This window comes from Hydra vulgaris, chromosome 02, assembly GCF_038396675.1.
Source record: "Hydra vulgaris chromosome 02, alternate assembly HydraT2T_AEP".
Lineage (NCBI taxonomy): Eukaryota > Metazoa > Cnidaria > Hydrozoa > Anthoathecata > Hydridae > Hydra > Hydra vulgaris.
In genome coordinates this window covers 11,080,001-11,093,855 of record NC_088921.1, presented here as the reverse complement: position 1 = coordinate 11,093,855, position 13,855 = coordinate 11,080,001, and the positions used below count along the sequence as shown (strand labels likewise).

Below are 13,855 nucleotides of genomic sequence, written 5' to 3'. Positions count from 1 at the left end.
CTTTGTTATAAAAAGCGGCTAGTTAGAATGGGTTTAACGACTTTAAATCTTAGAAGAAAACGAGGAAATTTGATTCACTTATACAAGATATTGAACCATTTAGAGTATACTAATCCTAATGTCAAACCAGCCTTTAAGTCAAATATTGAAATAGATGGCCCATGTTCCTCAATTAGAGGTAACAAATATAAAATCAGGATGCATTGTTTCACCCTTCGCGAAATAAATGCCTTTCAAGCATCGGTTAGCTCAAGAATACATTTCTTCTCAAACAGAGTGTGCCAAATTTGGAACAAACTTTGGGATATTGTTGTAGAGGCTGAGAGCTTAAACAATTTACGAACAATGTAAAAATATTGATTAAAAAAAAAAAGTACTGGTTTGCTATAGCTGAACGTTGCTACTTCTCAGCTTGTGGATAAGATTCACTCAGTTTTATCACTAACTATATAATTATATATATATACCAAAAATTTCGACTATTTTTATTAAAAAAAATATATAAATATATCTATATCTATATCTATATCTATATCTATATATATATATATATATATATATATAAAATAATCAAAATTTTTAGTAAATATATATATATAATATTTTATATATATATATAATATATGTATGTATATATATATACATATATATATATCTATATATATATATATATATATATATATATATATATATATATATATATATATATATATATATATATATATATATATATATATATATATATATATATGTATATATATATGTATATGTATATGTATATATATATATATATATATATATATATATATAAAAATAATCAAAATTTTTAGTAAATATATATATATATATATAATATTTTATATATTTATATAATATATGTATGTATATATATATATATATATATATATATATATATATATATATATATATATATATATATATATATATATATATATATATATATATATATATATATATATATATATATATATATATATATATATATATATAACTCCTCAAAAAACTAATTTTAAAGTAATAAATAAAAAATGTAGAAAGGTTATTAATACAAAAACTTAAATATTATTTTTAATGCATTTTTGAATTGCTAGGTTTTTTTTTATCACAATTTATTTCGACGCATATTATGTTTAAACTGATACTTTATAATAATATCATAATTTATACCTTTGCTTATTTTTTAGAAAATAGTTTTTTTTTAGAAAATAATTTTTTTAGAAAATAGTTTAGCATTCTCCTTAAATTTAACAAAAAAAAATTTTCACAAGTCATAATTATATTTTTCTATTTTTAGCATCTTTTCCAAGATCTTTTAATTAATTAATTAATTAAAAGATCTTGGAAAGATCTTTTAATTAATTAATTAATTAAAAGATCTTGGAAAATCACTCCAGCTTTTGTATCTAAAATAATTTCCTGCTTAGACTCTTCTACAGCTTGTGGTCAAGACAATATACCTGTTATAGTTTTGCAGAAGTGTTCTACGGAGCTGTCGTCTATACTTTCAAAACTATTTAACAAGTACTTATCAGAGTCTTGTTTTCCAGCCTGCTGGAAAATGGCATCTGATATCCCTATTTTTCAAAACTCTGAAGGGCAATCTGACTTGTCTAACTACCATCCGATTAGTCTTTTTCCTTTCATAAGCAAGGTTTTTGAGTCTTTAATTAACAAACACTTAACCTCTCATCTTGAATATAACTTATTTATTAAAAATATAAGTTATATTCAAGATGAGATAATATAATCCATATTGATTATCAGTTTGCCTCATTATTTCAAACTGTATAAGCTGTTCTGCACAACTTGAAAACCTTCCATTTGCTTTCCATAAATGCTTCAATTGATTTAAAAGAAAGAGCTAAATTTAAAACCTTAACGCAGAAACCTGAAAGCGTGTCATTTCATAAAAATCTGGCATTAATTTATGATGCATAGGAAGAATTAGAATGAACTTCATGAAGTTCTACAATAAAATAATGTCACACTCGCAAAAGCAATTTACATAATCTGTTGTCTCATATCTATCTTAGAAGGATGAAATTTGGAGGAGATCCCAAGGTTTTTGAAGTCAAACTGGCTATTGAAAATGATATTTTCTAAAATGTGAATATGCCAGAAGGTAGAAATCAACCTTTAACTTATTAGGCCACCTTCTAAGTTTTCAAAAATTTTTGAAAACTTTGTCTGAAAAGACAAAGTCCAATTTTCTGCTTAATGATTTTTCTTCAACAAAACAGGAGTTTTGTGCCTTATTATTTTAATGTCAAAAACATGTATCTGCTTCATGTTCAGATAGATATGCAAAACATACTGCCAGTAAAACATACATCATCATTGATGTTCATCAGGATTAAAGGTTCTCCACTATCAAAAATTTCAATCAAAAGAGTATGTAAAAGAATGGGTGAATGTAGGTAACTGAATAGCTGATTGCAAGGATGGACCATGTAGAAAAGAAAATAAATTAACTGGAATAAAATCATTTTGGAAATTATTATAGTGTTTCAAAATACTCATAACATTTTGATATTATCTACTGTTGTATTCAATACTTATTTAATATTGAACATAACTATTTCTTGTTTATGTTATTATATTTCTGTTTGAACACCCGGGAAAGTAGTTCATTTCCAATTATTTTACTCTAATATAAACATTTAATTTAAGCATATGATATAAGCAAATAATTGTGGACAAAAATGTATTTCAATGTATATATATATACATATACATATACATATATATATATATATATATATATATATATATATATATATATATATATATATATATATATATATATATATATATATATATATATATATATATATATATATATATATAATCTTTTATTGAAATAAATATTGATTTAAGTTTACAAAAAACTAACACTTCAATATTTTGGAATATGCTATTGAATGATTTCAGGTAACGTAAAGCGTAGAGTTAGTTCCAGCTTTATTTGCATCATTACGAAGGTGACAGATAAATTTTTGTGGATATGTGTTTAAATACATTGTTGATTTTGCAGATCTGGTATTAAATTTGGAAGTGAAATGTGAGTGATTGTTTTTATGTAGACAAAGTGTGATTGGATGGTTAGGTTTGTTTAAAATTTGTTTAAGTGTGCTGAGACATACGAAATCAAGATGTTCTTCAATAGGAAAGATGCCATAGTAGCTTGCATCATGTGGATCAAAACCAGCTGCTTTTTGAAGAAGGTTTTGAAAGACTTGCATCCTAGATTTAGTTTTATTGGTTGTTGAGGTGAGGATAACTACATTGTAAGTAAAGTGGCTAAGGCAATAAGGGGAGATGTTTGATCATAATGACTAGTACATAGATTAAAAAGAGAATCGGCTAAGGAGCCTTCCTTGTATCACTCCTAATAAAACATCTTTCCATTCAGTAGGGTTGCTGTTGAATATAACATGTTACGGTTTGAAAGCCACTTTACAATCCAGAATGATAACCATGATGGAAAGTTGATTTCAAGTTTGTGCATAAGAATAATGTGGTCAACGAGGTAAAATGCTTTTGAAAAATCAAAGAATAAAGCAGTTATTGGAGTTGCGGTCAATAGTCAGTCATTAATTACTTGTATGATGGCATCAATTGCATTTCTGCCATGAAGAAAACCAAATTAGCTATTTGATAATAAATTATCTAATATACGATATAATATGTTTTGCAAGGATGCGTTGAACTATTTTGCATGTTACAGATGTTATGGAGATTGGTCAGTAGTTACAATGGTAGAGAATGATTATTGACTTTTGGAATAGGTATGACATTCTGATATATATGTACCATCTGAATGGCTTTCTTGCATAAAGCCATTCAGATGGCAACCTAATGTATTTGTAAATACAATTGTTAAATATTATAACAAGGGGTTTAACTAGTTCAAGATGTGCCACATAGAGTAGTTAGCCAGATATGCTGTCATAATTGGCTGGTGTCAATTTGATGCGTTTGAGTTGTTCACTAACGTTAGAGAAGGTGAAAATAAGCAATTCTGGTGGAGAGACGACTTTTTTGAGATAAGGTGATAAATCTGGCCGAATAATTCCTTGCCAAGCTATATCTAAAAATTGCACATTCAGTTTTGCACCAAATTCAGTATCTGTGGGTAAACTGCGGATTGATAAATTAAATTGGGATTGATAGTCTGTGGGCATGTGACCGCATATTATTCTTACTATTGACATATTTATATTTATTTCTATAGTAAGATGCTTTCCGAATAGCAATTAGTCGAGCAATAATATCAGCAAAGGTGTAACCTTGGTCATAAAGACCAGCTTTGTGTAAACGTTGGCGTTGTTTTATGCAGCATATATATATATATATATATATATATATATATATATATATATATATATATATATATATATATATATATGTATACATATATAAGTATATATATATATATACATATATATATATATATACAGTGGTGTACACTTGCGGTCGCCCGATGGCAAATGCCACTCAAATCTCGAAGGGCTACTGGAAATAATGTTTTGATGCAATTGAATCGCCCGGCCGGGCGACTATTAAAACTGGTTCATTTTTTAACTTATTACTTAAATTTATGTTACTGATTCAAATTTATTTTTTGCTGCAGTTTGCATTACTACATTTAGTAACATTTTTGCCACTAAAGGTAAATTTGTTCTTTTGTTTTCGAAAGACTATTACTTTTTCTCAACAAAATATTAATTTTTATCAATGAAACAGCTTTTGATAATTTTTTTTTTTTTTTAAAAATATTTTCTTACAACAAAGCTGCAAGCAGCCAAAAATTAAAGTTGGAAGTTACTGAAGAGAAAAGATGAAGATTGTAGAGCAAGATAACGATTGACAGACGACTTAATAAATTGCAAATTATATGAGTCAGGAAAGCAAGATGAAGGAAGCGAATTCCAAAGAGCTGATGTTCGAGGAAAAAAACTAGACGAATAAGCGTTTTTGGAGCACTTAGGAACAGTCACAGAAAAAGGATGAGACTTAATTGAATGAATTTGATCACGAGAATGAATTTTAGTAGATGGCAGAAGAGACGCTAGCTCTTTAGAGCTGTGCCCATTATAGTATTTGTAGAAAAGAGAAAGAGAAGCAACATTACGACGATGTGATAATGGTTGGAGGTTGGCTGCAAGAGCAGGTCCAACTATGTTTACATTGCGTTTATGCACCTTGTGTAAAAGAGAAAGAGCATCATTAGAGGATCCGCCCCAGATATGGCAACAATATTCGGCCTCAAGGCCGGATTTGTGATTTATAGAGATAGAGAATAGAATCCGAAGTAAGAAAGTGACGAGCTTGATAAAGAGATGCAACCTTAGCAGATGCTAATTTTGCAACTGATTTGATATATGGTTTCCAAGAAAGATTGGAGTTAATCCTAGAAGATGAAGAGTAGGTGACTCATCGAGTACATCACCGTTCATAAATATAGGAAGATCTAAATTATTGCGATAACGATTGGCTGAAAAAAATTGAGTTTTATCTGAATTAAAGTTCACCACCAGCTCTGTGAGCCCCATGCTGTAGCAGAAGTAAGATCCTTTTCAAGCTCAAATGCCCCCTCCAAGCAATCAGAGGGTTTTTATCACGACAAGAATAAGTGGTAGTGTCATCAGCAAACAATGCCACCTTAGATGAGAGAATATCTGGAAGATCGTTAATGTAGATTAAAAAGAGTATAGGGCCAAGGATAGAACCTTGAGTAACCCCTGAAGTTACAGAATAAGAAGAAGAGTGTTGTCCATCGAGGACAACTTTTATGCTACGATTGGAAAGGAAAGATTCGATGATCTTAAAGATGTTTGCCGGATACACCATAAGAAGAAAGCTTATGGAGAAGACTTTTTAATCTAACATAAGAAGAATTACTCTTTAATCTAACGTAACAATAAAGCAATATTTTTAAAGTCTTATTGTTGAAGTTTATTTTCCTTTTTTTCTATTAACTTACATCATTCTGTTTAAATTAGAACTCCAGTTTTCATTTTTTATAAAGAATGAATGAAAGTTTTGAAGTCATAACTGCTGCTAATTAGCAAACATTTTTACAAAATTAAATTATAAAAATTTCTTATGTTAAAAGTTTATTTATTTAAATTAAAATTTATTTAATTACAAAAGTGTTTGACTTTTAATTAAATAATAAACTTTTTTTATTTAATTTTGTAAAACGCTTGTTGAAAGCACCTTCTTTAAATAATATAATAAAATTTTAATATACAAATAAAGTTTTATTATAAGCTTTATAATACAAAAACATACTAATAAACATTCCATTGTTATATTATTAAAAATAATTTAAATATAATGATACATTTTTATTTTAAAGAATAACTTCAAAAAAACTAAATGTTTTTTAAAAAAGTCCTTAAAGTCGCATTTTTCATTCAATCAAAGGTTAATTACATAAAACGGACGCAAATCGAAACCCCAAAAAATCTTAAACACTACTATATAAATGTGTCAATAGTTTTTTCACAATTCTTATTCATTTAAAGTTTAATTACATAAAAGGTAGCGCAAATAAAAATACCAATCATTTTAAATGCTACTTTAAAAATGCAACAATAGTTTTCTTATAATAAATATCATAAAATCAACAATAGTTTTCTTATAATAAATATCGTATTGTAACCGCTGAAATTGAAAAAAGATAAATAATCTTTTTTATAACTTTATATTCATCAAATATGAAAACATAATTTTATTCATAGTGAAAACACACCCTTTAAAAAACTCATTTGAGATATATATAGAACATAAATAAAACTTTTTTTTTAATGATAACGGACGACTCAAAATATGGCGGGCGACCAAGACTAACTAAACTATTACTCTCAGTCACCTGCCGGACGACCGACCAAAATCCTAGTGTACACCACTAATATATATATATTTAACCCTCGGAATTAGGGTTGGCATTGCGACCTAGTTTCCTAATTCCGAGGGTTGTATATATATATATATGTATATATATACATATATATATATATATATATATATATATATATATATATATATATATATATATATATATATATATATATATATATATATATATATATATATATATATATATATATATATATATATATATATATATATATATATAGAAAGATAGATATACACACACACTCAGATAATCGTGGTCTCAGGTGATAACCAAAATTACTATTTTTGTCAACAATTATTTGCTTATATCATATGCTTAAATTTTGAAAAAAATTTTGAATTGAGCTTATTTCTGAAAACAGAAATGTAATAACATAAACAAGAAAAATTATTTTCAATATTAAATAAGTATTGAATACAACAGTAGATATTATCAAAATGTAATGAGTATTTTGAAACACTATAGTAATTTCCAAAATAATTTTATTCCAGTTAATTTATTTTCCTTTCTAAATGGACCTTCCTTGCAATCAGCTGTTGCAATATAATGACAGTTTTTATAAAATCAATTATAATAATTTCCAATTTCTGACTGCTTCTAACTTTTAACGCCAAAAAATCAAATTTATAAGCCACACATGACAAAAATAGGTTTTAAGTTTTAGGTCAGAGTTCCCCAAATATTTTTATGGAACTTTTATCAGTGACTCTTAGGATCTGAATCTAGAAGCTTAAAAATCAAAAGGTAGCCGTTTTTGGAAAAAAAGATTTCAAACTTTTGTCTATTATTTTATAAAAGGGGAGGGGTTGAGAGTTGTAAAGTTAAGGTTTTCCTTATAAAAAGTTCAATATTAACACTTTCTAATGATGTTAAAGTTAATCCAGTATTGCATGCAATTAAATTTTGATCATCTTAAGATGTTAATTTTTAGTTATCTAAAATTCTCGAAGTTAGTTATCTCAAACATTAAAAAAGTTGTGATGGCCTTGAAATGGAGTAGAATTTTTTTTTAAAGAGAAAAAATGTCAAATTCTTTTAAAAAGACAATTCTTATTATCCATATTAACTCATATACCTTATTAACTATTCATGTTACAAAATGCAAATGTTAGAAAAAACTAAGATTTTTTTAAACTGTTAGCTAACAATTAAAAAAAATATTTGTATCCAATGTTTTAAATTTATAAACATATAACAAAATATCTGAACTTTTTAATCTATAAATTAGTACTGCTAAACAATTCAGCAATTCTTCTGCTTCTAAGAGAGTGCTTTGAGCTTGTTTGTGAAACATTGAATCGTTCGATTATTGGCTTCATTTTTGAATGAGCCGATTCAGATGCCTGTTCAATGTATCGTCCAAGAGAATGACCAGTAAGTTCAATAAATTGTTGCAAGTGAGCTGAGATTATATGTATTTTCCAGGTCACAGTAAGTTTCTTTCCTAGAAACTAATAAAAATAGCCTATAGATAGATAATAATAATAGTATATTAATACAAAGCCAATTTAAAGCAAGTTCATTATATTTAACTGTACCTCTGAATAGTACTCTTGTGTGGCTTTGTAGGAACAAACAAAGTCAGTTATTAGTTGAAGATAACAAGGGTTAAGATAACTTCCGAAGGTTCCTTGAACTAATTTCTCAAATTTTCTCATTGGACATAGAAGTGGTAAGAGTTCAATTGGTAGCCTTAGTGAAAGCTGGTCGCAGTTTTTAAGAATAATCCTTCATGTATTGCCTTCATATGTTCCCCCATGGTATCCTCTTCTAATACATCTAAGTGAGTTGACCCATTCTTTGTATTCAGGCCAATAAAAATTATATAAGTTGATATATGATTTACAAATCCCATTAACATATGAAGCTCCGGCAAAGGAATTACTTCAAGAACTAGTTTTGACTTGTTTCTCTCCTTTATTAAGCATACATTCACCACATTCTATCAAAGTTTATTAATTTGATAACCAGTTTTGAAAAAAAAAATTTTTTTGTTTAATAAAAAGATTTTTAAATTTTTAAATTAAATAATAATTAACATTTACACCTTATAATCTTTCATTTCAGAACTTCGATAACCAGCTTCCATGTACCTCTGATGCCATAGATCCAATGATAAAAATGTTCTTGTCAACCCACCAAAAAGTTCACATTCTCCTTCACACCAAGCACAAGCATACATACCGCCATGAGACTAAATTTTCTTATGTTTTTTGAAAAATCCTAATTAACTAATTAAAAGTTACATAAATTAATTTTAAATCATAACTTAACATAAATTCCAAGAAGAATATTAATTATTTTCAAATTAGCTGCAAGAACATATTTACAATATTCTAGCTTTAGAAGATCTAATAAAATGGCTAAATTTTTGTGTGTCTCCTGCAAGTTTTCACAATATGCAAGAACTATGAAATGGTTAATTCCAGAGTATGTTCCATGAGAACTTTGATCTTCGCATCGTTCTTTTTCTGGATCAAAGAGGTTACAAATTACCTTAAGTGATCCACCTCCTACAAAATATTAATTTTAATTTAAAAAATATATATTAATAAGTTCTATTTTATATATAAGTTGTATAATATTTCTTTATCTAATAATGTTTTTACCTGAATCAATTCCAATTCGTATTAATGTTTGGAAAGGGTTTTGCTTTCTGGAAGTCATTACAAAGTTAAGCAGCTCGGTTAATTGACAAACATAAACAAGGTCTCTTGACACATCGGTTGACAACTTTATTTTTTTTCTTCTGCAAAAATTGTCTTCACATCATAAAATTCAGATAGGAGTTTACTTTTTTGCAAAGTTTTTTTTAAGATTCGCCTCAAATTGAATTCCACTTTTCCTTAAGGATTTCAGAAGGATGCGTGATTTGAATTGACTAAGTCCAAGTCGAATAATCATTTTTTCAGTTTCTTCAAATTTGACTTTCCTAATAACTAATTGAGGAACACCAATAGTTATAGGTAATGGCAACCCACCTGAATAATAAAATACTTTAGATGATTTAATCAATTTGAAAACACTAATAAATCTAATAAACAAATTACCAGTATTTAAATGTGTCTGGATTCCATGCTTAAGTTTCTTTTTTTTAATAATCGATCTTAAAACATTTAAAGTGACTTTTTTCTGAACTTTTTTTGAAGCATTAAATAACTTAGCAGAAAGATTTGTATACACGTTCATTTCATTACATTGATGTCGAATTCCTCTCTTAATCGCACATAAGCAAACGTTACACATCCTCTTATTCGAACTTACTAATTTCTTTGTTTTTTTCATATGTGGAAATCTGGATCTAGCTATTGAACAAACTGTGCATGTTTCACAATTTCTAGTGCTTACACATCTAGATAATTGGGAAGATTACGATGAAGGTTTAACTGCATTTGGTATGTCTTTACTTTCTTTCAGTAAGTTTACATACTTTTGCATGTTGGACAAATGCCTACATAAAGTAAATTAATTTTTAAATTATGATTATTTTCAGAAAGTATTTTTTAATAAAATAATTGCATTAGTTAATCATAATATGGAGTATACCTGTTGGATAACTGTACACAGATATTGAATATTCAGGTTTTACATACATTCTTATGTAAGCCTCTAATAACTTCGTGACTGGAATACATTTTAAGCATTTCTTCAAACAACAGCAACAAATAATTTTCTGATTCAATAAATGGTCTCGTTTTTCTTTGCTGTTTACTGTTTTGTTAGATAATATATTAGGCATTTTTCTAATAAAGTAACTTATGTTTAATATTAACAATAACGAAACAATAACTAGGGTTTGAAACATTCTATTGTTATATTAAACAAATAAATTACTATATAAATTAAAGAATGCTTCCATCAACAATTCTATAGGAATATTAACATCTTAAGATGATCAAAATTTAATTGCATGCAATACTGGATTAACTTTAACATCATTAGAAAGTGTTAATATTGACTTTTTATAAGGAAAACCTTAACTTTACAACTCTCACCCCCTCCCCTTTTATAAAATAATATACAAAAGTTTGAAATCGTTTTTTTCAAAAACAGCTACCTTTTGATTTTTAAGCTTCTAGATTCAGTATCCTGAAGAGTCACTGATAAAAGTTCCATAAAAATATTTGGGGAACTCTGACCTAAAACTTAAAACCTATTTTTGTCATGTGTGAAGCGGCTAATAAATATTTCTTAAAATATAATTTTTAATTCTCCCGAGTCTATACAACTCGATTTACATGCTTAACTGGTTTATATTTTATAAATGTTACTTTTGTAGAATGATATAATGTAGTTAAAATAGATTAAAGTGAACAATAAGCACATTTTACTAGTAAATTAGTATACTAATTGAAAAAAATATTATTATCAAGTAAGTTATTACTTCGTGCAAAATTTAAATAGTTTAGTACTTTAATAAAGTGTTACTAATTTATTGCAAATAATTTACTACTAGTTTATGTGTCTCGTAATAATAATGTGAACAAAGTATTTAGTTTTAGAAAATAAAAAATGCCAAAAATAAAAAAAAGGCCCTATACGCGATCGAAAAGTGAAGAGAATTAAGGAGGTTACCCTTGTGATTTAATTACAACGGATCCAAGCACATACAGACAAATGATTCAATTTTATTACTTCTTAGATTGTTCTGACATTAAGCCAAATTTTTGGGCAACTGTTAAGCGTGTTTCATGTGTTTTAAAATCTATATGGTTATCTGTCAATCCACGATTGCCTTTAATAAACGATAAATCTATTGAAACCAAAATTAAAAATCTATTTGCAACTGTAAAAAACATAAACCGCAAACACGCTAAAGCAAATATCAAACGAAACCTAGATTCTAAACTAGATAAACTTTTTGACATATCTGCTTGTTGCTGTTCATTGGATATTGTATCATGTAATAATGTTTATGTAAAGTGCAAAAAAGAAAAATGAAAAATGGAACGTATTATATGCATATGGCCTAAATAGGCAAAAGTCCCAATAGAAGAAAAAGCTTATACACGGGACTAGCGTTTAAAAACAGGACCAAAAGGGCTATTTCAGATGTCTTAGGTAGATACATCTGCTTTAAAACAAAACAGCAGTATTAAAGAGAAGAAAGGAAATATACCACATCACAAACATATTAATAATGAGCTTTCAAGTTTATTACCAGATCCCCCAGAATATATTTATTTGCGTGGCCTTAAAATTTCAATTTGTTTAGTATATATTTAACACTTATTTATAATAAAATCATAAGTATTTTAAATTTTTTACTTAAACAACAGGATGAATGGAAACCAAGTAAAAGAACTCAGGCAGATTATTGTATTCAAAAGTTTCCAAGATATGCAATGGAGCTGGTCAGAGGCGGATGTTCTTCAAATCTCGGCACAGCTCTTGGAAACGCCTTACTCCATAATATCAAGCATCTATTGCTACCGGAAGTTGACATCAATAATATTCTAATGGATAAGTTTAAATTAGACAGAGCTAAGTCAAAAGTAAAAATAATTTCAAAAAACGCAGATTCAGAAGAGAAGACACAACTATTTTCCATTGGTTTAGATGGAAAGATAGATAAGAATACGAAAATGTACTTAAAAACAAATAGTTCTGAAGGAAAAAATTTCATAACAGAATGTGTTGCTGCAGAGCATCATCTTACTTTGACATATGTGGATGGAAAATTTCACGGGATCTACTTGACACACAGAACAATACCCGTTGTTGGTGCTACTGGGGATATTCTTAAGACATTTAGTGTACTTGGAGAATATAACAGTCTGAAGAGCATTGGTGCTATTCTTTAGACAATACTGCATCAAACACAGGTTGGAGAAGTAGCTTGGTGATTAATCTAGAAGAGTTGATAGGAAAGAAGAATTTCACACAAAAGGTTGTAGACTTCATCAGAATGAACTCCCACTAAAAGCCCTTTCTAAAAAATTAGATGGAAAAACAACCGGTCTACAAAATTTTAGTGGACTAATTGGGAAAAGATGCTCTGAAGACATTCATAGACAACCTCAAGTAGAGTTTAAGGCAATCCAAACTTCTATCACTGAAGGATATATTTCACATGAGATATTAAAAGATATAAGTCATGATCAAAAGCTTCTTTACAAATATTGTAAAGGTATTTGGATTAGGTAAAGTAGATGACAAATAGGCTAATTGTAAAATAGGTCCAATGAATCATGCTCGATGGTTAATCCATTCTATACGAATTCTTTGTTACACTCGAGATATTCCTCCAAACGCAAGTCTGAAAAAGCTTAACCATTATAATGTTAAAGTTTATGCTCCATTGTGCTTTCATATAAAGAAATCTTCCAAATTGCAGAACTGCCCCAGATTCTGTTTTCACTATTAATCAATTGAACCTTATTAATTTTGATGATGTAAAAAGAATTGTAAAAAAAAAACATTCAAGGTAATGCTTTCTGTTTAATACCTGCAAATTTTCTCTATGCAATGGTTAAAAATAATGATGAACAGATCAGGACTCTCGGATTTGAGACAATACTCATTCTCAGGAAACAGTTAACTTTTTAAAATTAGTTTTTCTATTTATAGTTTATCAGGCATCTGTATACAAAGCTTTTTAAAAATGCATTGTGCTGTATTTTATAATGTTAAGTTTTAATTAAGGTTATTTTTTTCGCAAGTTTTTTTAAAGTAACGATGTTTTTATTTTTAGAAACAAAAACAGTAATGAAATAGAGAAAAGGAAAATCCCTCAACTAAATTGGAATGTTGCGAGCTGGATAACTCTTATTCATATTACTGATCTTGCTTATATCGAAATGGACCTGCCAACTACAAAAGAGTTTTTTGATGAAGATATTTACACATTCATTAAAAATAAAATAAAGCCTAATCTAAGACCTCCCTTCTCATTCCCAGAGCGTT

At 27.7% G+C, this 13,855-nt stretch overlaps 1 long non-coding RNA gene across 1 annotated transcript; it reads right to left on the bottom strand.

Annotated features, from left to right (window-relative positions):
• Positions 1-8,168: 8,168 nt before the first annotated feature.
• On the bottom strand, positions 8,169-10,190 carry LOC136076734 (uncharacterized). The gene is made up of 4 exons (XR_010636545.1): positions 10,000-10,190; positions 9,559-9,930; positions 8,488-9,462; positions 8,169-8,400 (listed from the first exon to the last, which is right to left on the bottom strand). It is a non-coding gene; the product is annotated as an uncharacterized LOC136076734 (long non-coding RNA).
• Between the last annotated feature and the right edge of the window lie 3,665 nt (positions 10,191-13,855).